This window comes from Pocillopora damicornis, chromosome 1 (genome assembly GCF_964200805.1).
Source record: "Pocillopora damicornis chromosome 1, jaPocDami1.2, whole genome shotgun sequence".
Classification (NCBI taxonomy): Eukaryota; Metazoa; Cnidaria; class Anthozoa; order Scleractinia; family Pocilloporidae; genus Pocillopora; species Pocillopora damicornis.
The window spans coordinates 11,997,713-12,004,748 of record NC_142670.1 but is presented as its reverse complement, the minus strand read 5'-3'; the positions used below and the strand labels follow the sequence as shown (position 1 = coordinate 12,004,748).

General features: G+C 37.6%; 1 long non-coding RNA gene across 2 annotated transcripts; it reads right to left on the bottom strand.

Moving 5' to 3' along the window:
• Positions 1–765: 765 nt before the first annotated feature.
• LOC149052004 (uncharacterized) lies at positions 766–7,027 on the bottom strand. Of its 2 annotated transcripts, XR_016188266.1 has the most exons (4): positions 6,826–7,027; positions 5,063–5,199; positions 3,934–4,076; positions 766–2,163 (listed from the first exon to the last, which is right to left on the bottom strand). It is a non-coding gene; the product is annotated as an uncharacterized LOC149052004 (long non-coding RNA). The 2 variants fall into 2 exon arrangements; XR_016188254.1 differs by lacking the exon at positions 766–2,163 and having other exon boundaries at positions 3,293–4,076; positions 6,826–7,022.
• Positions 7,028–7,036: the final 9 nt, after the last annotated feature.

The window sequence follows — 7,036 nt, the reverse complement described above, 5'->3', positions numbered from 1 at the left end:
CTTATAGAGATTTCCTTCAATAACCCAAGCTAATTCCCAGGTATGTTTTAGATGTATGTCTAAATGTGGGATTTAACTAGAATGAAGTCAATTTGGAGTTATACCACATGTGCAACATTGCCGTCGAAAATCAATAACAAAACGGAGTTTTTGTTATCCATAAAACCTATTCCTCATTTTTGAATAATTTCTGCTCGGTGAGAGTCGCTTTTGCTCTAAAAGAATCTTCTAGTAAAAGAAGCACAGTGATTCTGTTGAAATAAAGTGTCCAAATTCCTTCGTGCGACTTTGTTTGCGAACGAGAGGCAAGTTGATGTATGCAAATTTCACGTAAATAATTAGCCAATTTTGTGACTCCGACCACAAAAACCGATATTCTAATTTTTCTAAAAAATAAAAAGCTTTTGGCGGGAACAATCCACATCAGGTATCTTATCTACCTAAAAGCTACTTATGGACAAAAAACGAAAGAAAGCGATTTTTCAACTCTTGCCACGAAATTAAGATTTTGGTCGATATTTCCTGACCGTCGCTCTTAACATGTCTCGCGCATTAAAATCGGAACAAAGAGAAGCAATTTTTACACTGGTTCTGGAAAAAATGAGGAACGGCAGTAGGCGTAGTCTCTTTGGTCTCGTCACGCAACACGCTCTCTCTCTAACGGGGAATAGTGGGCGTCGTGAGACGAGACTAAACAACAGCTGCGACAACAGTGGGCGTGGCACGGATACATTTTATTTCTGCTTAGGGGTTTTTAGTCAATAGAGACAATAGACCAAAAAATACCTGTGTGAGTTCAGATAAATTAGTTTTTTTTCCTTTCTCTTAAGGTGAAGTAATGCGATATTTTCGTTACTTCAGAAGTTATGCTCTTTTTCTGTTACAAAACTGATAGTGTTAGGAACAAAAAGTTTACAATCTTAACCCTCCCAGCCAAAATAATGACTCTTGCATGCTACGCATGCCTATGTTTATCTTCTTGGTAAGCAGAATATCAATCAATTCCAACTCATTATTGACCATTTTTTCAAACAAGAAAAAGTATCTACGACCCCTGGTGACATATGAGAACTGAGGTAACCCTTACTAACCTCGTTACAGAGTAATGGTTGCTAGGTCGATCGAAATGCCCGCCATATCCGAATTAGATACAAGATGGTCAGTTTATTATGTTCACTGCACATTCTGCATTGCACTGAAATTAGCCCCTACAACTTTACAGTTCAAACGATCGGATATTAAAATAGAATATAATAAACATAAAATTGATTTCCATATGCGAAGAACAAACAAGTCTTTTATATTTGTTTTAGAATATAAGAAAACTAATTACCCTAGTTTGCTTTCCATGTCAATTAGGTTTCATCAATCACTTTGATAAAGTACTTCTACTGTAGTATAACACCTTAACCCTTTAACTCCTTAGATCTCATTAGTAATTCTCCTTACTGTCTACCATACAGTTCTTATGATGTTATTTTGGAGAATTTGGTATTGGATTAACATATAATCCCTTAATTGATAGTTTTCTTTATTCTCATCACTTGTCTGCTTGATATTTTATTGATATTGTAAGGAGAAATTCTGTCTTGGTCACTCATGGGAGTTAAAGGGAACAAACATCAATATCCATACTCTCTAGACTCTTCACTATGAAATTCCTGTGGTACTGATGAGGAGAATTCATGTTGTAATCAGAGCCTCTTGAGTTGGGAATCTTTTCTTTTATTCCCATGTTGTCAATGAATGATTCAGCAATATTACTGGAGAGAGAACTTACATGCTGACTACCCTTGGGGCTGATAGGGTTAATTGAGCAGAGAGAACCAAATTGGTCTTTTGTTTCACATGTAAGCCATGCTGTGTTCCCCATTTACCAGGACATTTGTACAAAACATGGTCCAAAATTAACATAAACATCACTTATTTCAAAGCCAAGAGTAGTATTCCATATTAGCGTAATAATTCAATTAAGTATTGGCATTTTAGAGTTCTGAGAACTGTACTTGATAATTAAAAAACAAACTCACAGTCTGATTAAATTGGTTTTCATAAACAAAGTAATAGCTGGCCCACCTGGTTGTAACATAAAGAAAACCCAGAGAAAACCCAACCAGTCTGTTGTCAGTTGTCAGACAGGCAAAAAATGGGTAGAACAGGATCCTGTGTACAAGAACAGTGACAATATTCTGAAAAATTAATAAAAACAGAGGAATTTTTTTTCTGCTTGCTCACATTGAGTGCTGGACTGCTGTGCAGGTAAAGGGGGTAAGTTTCTCAAGAAACTGTGGTGCTGCATCAATGGGAGAGTATGACAGGGTAATTTAGTATTGTTGACTGAGTTAATAATGTAAATTGGCCACTGTGTATAGTTTAAAAGCTGACGTTTTAACCGCAATAGCCCTTCATCAAAGCAATTGGAGGAATTGCGGTTTGTGTGTGTATTTATATGCAGAAAATGGAGCTATGCTATTGGTGGGAATATGGTGACAAGAAAACAAGAATAAATTAGTTAAATGAAAAGCATTTGTTGATACCGTGGGGCTTAAGAGTACCTATTTGAAAGATAATTTTTGTTCTGGAGTTTTGTAGCCCTCCAAACTGCCTAGATGTAGAGAAAGGCCCCAAGGTGCCATATGCTGCCCAGAATGATTAGAGAGATTAAAGTATCTAGCCACTGGTTTGGATGTGTCCTTGTCATTTCTTCTTACGTCACGAAGGTGTTACAGCTGTGTTGGTAGTTGAGGGTTCAAGCCCCAGACCACAACAACAATTAGGGTCTTAAAATAAATGAGGAGAATGTGCTGCCTTAGATACAACATCTGCAAATGGTTAGACGTTCTAGTATTTTGGCCAAGGATGATAAACCACAGGCCCCATACTCTCCTACATCTTCTCTGTACTGGTTATAAGCAGGGGACATTAACCCTTTAACTCCCAGAAACGATTAAAATGTAACTTCTCCCAATAATATCCTTACATTATCCAACAAACAGGCAATGAAAATACTCAAACTAATCAGGTAGAGGATGTTTTCTTGATCTAACAGAAAAGTTCTCATAACTGATGAATATGCAAATGTGCAGCAGCAAGAAGGGAGAATTAATTTATAATCAGATCTTGAGAGTTAAAGAATAAAAGAATTCACAGACTTCAACAAAGAGTAATAAATGTGGCTCCCAGTGTGGTCATCTGGCCTTGTTATCATTTATAGAGGCCCACATTTCAACCTGCTTTTAAAAGCCCAAGTGAGCCAGCCTGTCTAAATATTCCAAATAAATAAATAAATAACTCAATATCAAGTTCGCACCCATCTCACAAATGGAGGCTAGGTGCCCAAGGGGCCCATGAGCTGCACCTACAGTCACACCCCAAGGTGCTAGAACACCCAACTGGCCTACCCAATGCTAAAGTGGCAGCTTGCAGAAATAGACCCCACAAAAGAAACCCTGCAGTTAGGTTTGAGGGGAGGAAAGACCAAGAAATGCTATCTTCAAGGACAAGAATCCCATGCTATAGAACAGCAAACACAACACAGGCACATGGTGGAACAATGCGTGCACTGATAAGGTATACCACTAAATGAGGATGGCCCCGGGGCCCTAACATCCACAGCAGTACTGCTGCAAACTCTGCAGAATGCAACAAATGCTACACGGATACTAACAACTGCCTAAGACACAAACCAAATGCCTGAAAACACTGCTAACCATACATGTATTTGCTCCTAGTCATTTAAACTGTACTTTAAATTCCATATAACTTTGTTAAAATTTGTTCATAAACTAATACTGGCCCATGGCAACTGATTTGACCTATAGCTACTAGAGTCTCTAATTAAAAATGATTTTAACAGTGAGAGAAAAAAAGCAAAAAAAATCAAATAAACACTCAATTTGTTCAAAATCAGGTTGGCATGGTATAACCACTTACCCTGCACCTATCCAGCTGGGTCAGGCATTTGAAAAATTCCATTTTTTGGTTGTAAAAACATATTCAGGCATGTGCTGGAAGTGGCTCCAAACATAACAGCAACGATGAATCTGTTGCCAAAACCCCTTACAAAATCAAATGGTCTGAAAGGAAACCACACATACATTGGTAAAACAGTAGCACCCAAATAGCTCACTGAAAAATACACTCCCATTAAACCCATTCAATAAAGGAATGTCTCATATTATTGTACTGTGTTTACATTCTGACTGAAATGGCACAATTTCCTGATAGATCAGGGGTGGGGGAGTTTTTAGGTCAATTTTTGCTGCGTATATATACCGCTGGCCTCTCAGAAAACCTGCCCCATCATAGTCTACCCTGTGGCCAATTATACACCTCATCTGCTAAGTGAGTCACTTTACGGGAAGTGTTATATTTGTGATCCCATCTACCCATGTGTTTCTGGCCTCTCAGAATACCTGCCCCATTATAGTCTACCCTGTGGCCAATTATACACCTCATCTGCTAAGTGAGTCACTTTACGGGAAGTGTTATATTTGTGATCCCATCTACCCATGTGTTGCTGGCCTCTCAGAATACCTGCCCCATCATAGTCTATTCTGTGGCCAACTATATACACCATCTGCTGAGTCACTTTACCAGAAATGTAATTTTTGTGGTCCCAACTTAGTCAATTTCTGTTTATAGATACATGTATCTAGCTACTACCAAGTCTTTTAAGTAGATCATGATCCTAAAATGAAGTGACACATTTGTTTACGTGAATTAAGAACACTTTACTTTTCACCTTCAGTGCATTAACATTCTGGTACATTTCAATCTAATTTGAACCTTCCTATTTGTAAATCCTTACTTTGATGTATGAAAATTCTCCAAATCATGAAAATGTGTTAGTCTCCACTTTAGTAACTCTATTGAAAATGAAACCCCATTATAGCAGAGCAAGTCATGAACATGCCACCCAAACTAGCAGTATTTACTAGCAGTATTTACAGTATTACAAGAAGCAACTTTTTCGAAAAAAAGTACATGTAGCTTGGTGTCACTTAAACTTAGGTACAACTACTTAAAAGTACACATTATGATCAGACTATATGTTGCTGACCTTCAATATAAGCCTTGACCTTTTTGCTCAATTAATCAATTCTTTACTCGCATCAGCAAACCAGGATATCCATCGCAGTTTTGAAGTCCAGATTTTACCCTTTGCTTGACAGAGGCCAGTGTAAAAATGATGAAAAGCTTAAAAATAGCAATACATGTAACAATTATTATCAGTCATGCAAGCATGAAATTACAGATGAAGTTTTAGCAAAACAGTATCACCTTTCAAACTTTCTGACTTAAAACAGGAGGGAGAGTGGCACTTATTCCAGAAGGGGTGCTATTGGAAGGAGGGCGCTAAATCAAATAATTGCGACATGTAAACAATTTTGTCATCATTATTTGATGAAAGTTACTCCGATATTTCACTTATAGCTGGAGGAAGACAGCCAAGATCAAACAGACTCTCTTTGATAAATGTGGGGCACCCAAATTGATAATTTTCGAGATTGAAAATGCATTAACATGGCTCAAAAAACAAAATTACAAAGACATCTTTGGATGAAAATAAATTAGTTATATTATTAGTGTTCAAGAAGAAAAAAAGGTGTTACAGAACATTAAAAATTCATGCTGGAATGGAAAATTAAAAAGTTAATACATGATAATGCAGACAAAGGCAGGATCAAGCTGTCTGACACAGACACCCCAGCTTTCAGCCTACATTCCTCTCACTTTCAGTCCCAAACTCAAGTGTGATGTGAGAAAGACAACAGCGTTTTATTTCCAGAAAAATTAAAAAGAAAATAAAAAATAAAAAATTAAAAGAATTCCTCACAAATTTAGAGGAAATAACTAAACAAGACCTACTGTAATTTAAGATACGGAACAGAACGAAAAGGAAGATCTGTATATTTAGAAAGAGAGATTTTCGATTTGCAAAGCAAGAATCCGTGTAGAACTCCATTGTACGGAAGGATAAGAGGGTCTATTAGAAACCTCAAAGCCGTTTGCAAAAATTATCCACAACCGCAAAACCTCCAAAAAAAATTCGACCAGAACCGACAACCGCATGCAAAACAGTCAAAACCGATAATTGTTCACATCACAGTTCGCAAAACCCTAATCGATCCGATACGGTGTTGACATGTGGAGCATACGGAGGTTTCGCGGCTATTCGAGATCAGTGGGGGCGCATAATGGCCACTTGGATCGAAGAGAAAACGGAATCCAAATAGGACAGTCCGAAAACTTCATTGAAAACCAAATCCGAAGCCCATTAGACAGGTATTTTAGTCAAAAACCGAAAACCACATGCTAAAGAACGGAAAATCCGCAAACTGCAACGAACACCCAATCCGAAAAACCGACATTCTTTAGCACAAAAACCAATCTTAAAAAGATATAGAAAATCCCAATGTCCCTTTAAAGATGAACCAGTCAGTTCAGTCCACAAATCCCACAAATGATAACAGAACAACCATTATTATTACTGAAACCTCAAAGAAAACCTTTTTGTATTATTATCTTCCAATCAGAAACATGCTGCAAAGCAACTTTAGTAAGGAGATATTTTTCAGGAAAGGTACGTCATGTCACGCAATCGAATTAATATTTATCGACTACGAACATGGATGCTTAGCATCTTGTAAATTGCACAATAACTTTTTGCAAATTTCATGCTGCGAATTTGAATATTTTTCAATGAACAAACCATATACCTCGAGGAGACGACAGCGCAACGAAAGAACCAAATCGCAGAACGAGCTTGCATGAATCTACAGCGCATTCATGAAAATATCGACACCACAACAGAGTACGTACCCCTGAGAAGTGTTCTCCGAGGATCTATTTGCCATTTTCCAAGCAATCCATTGAGGCAATTGCACGTGGTTCAACCTCCCTCGACTGAAAGCTCCTTTCATATGAGGAACTCTATTTGGTTCCGTGAATTTGAATTAGATTATGGTTATCTTATTAATGTCTGTCTCAGAAAATTAGCGGAAGAGAAATAGCAGGAGTCTGGAAGCTAGCT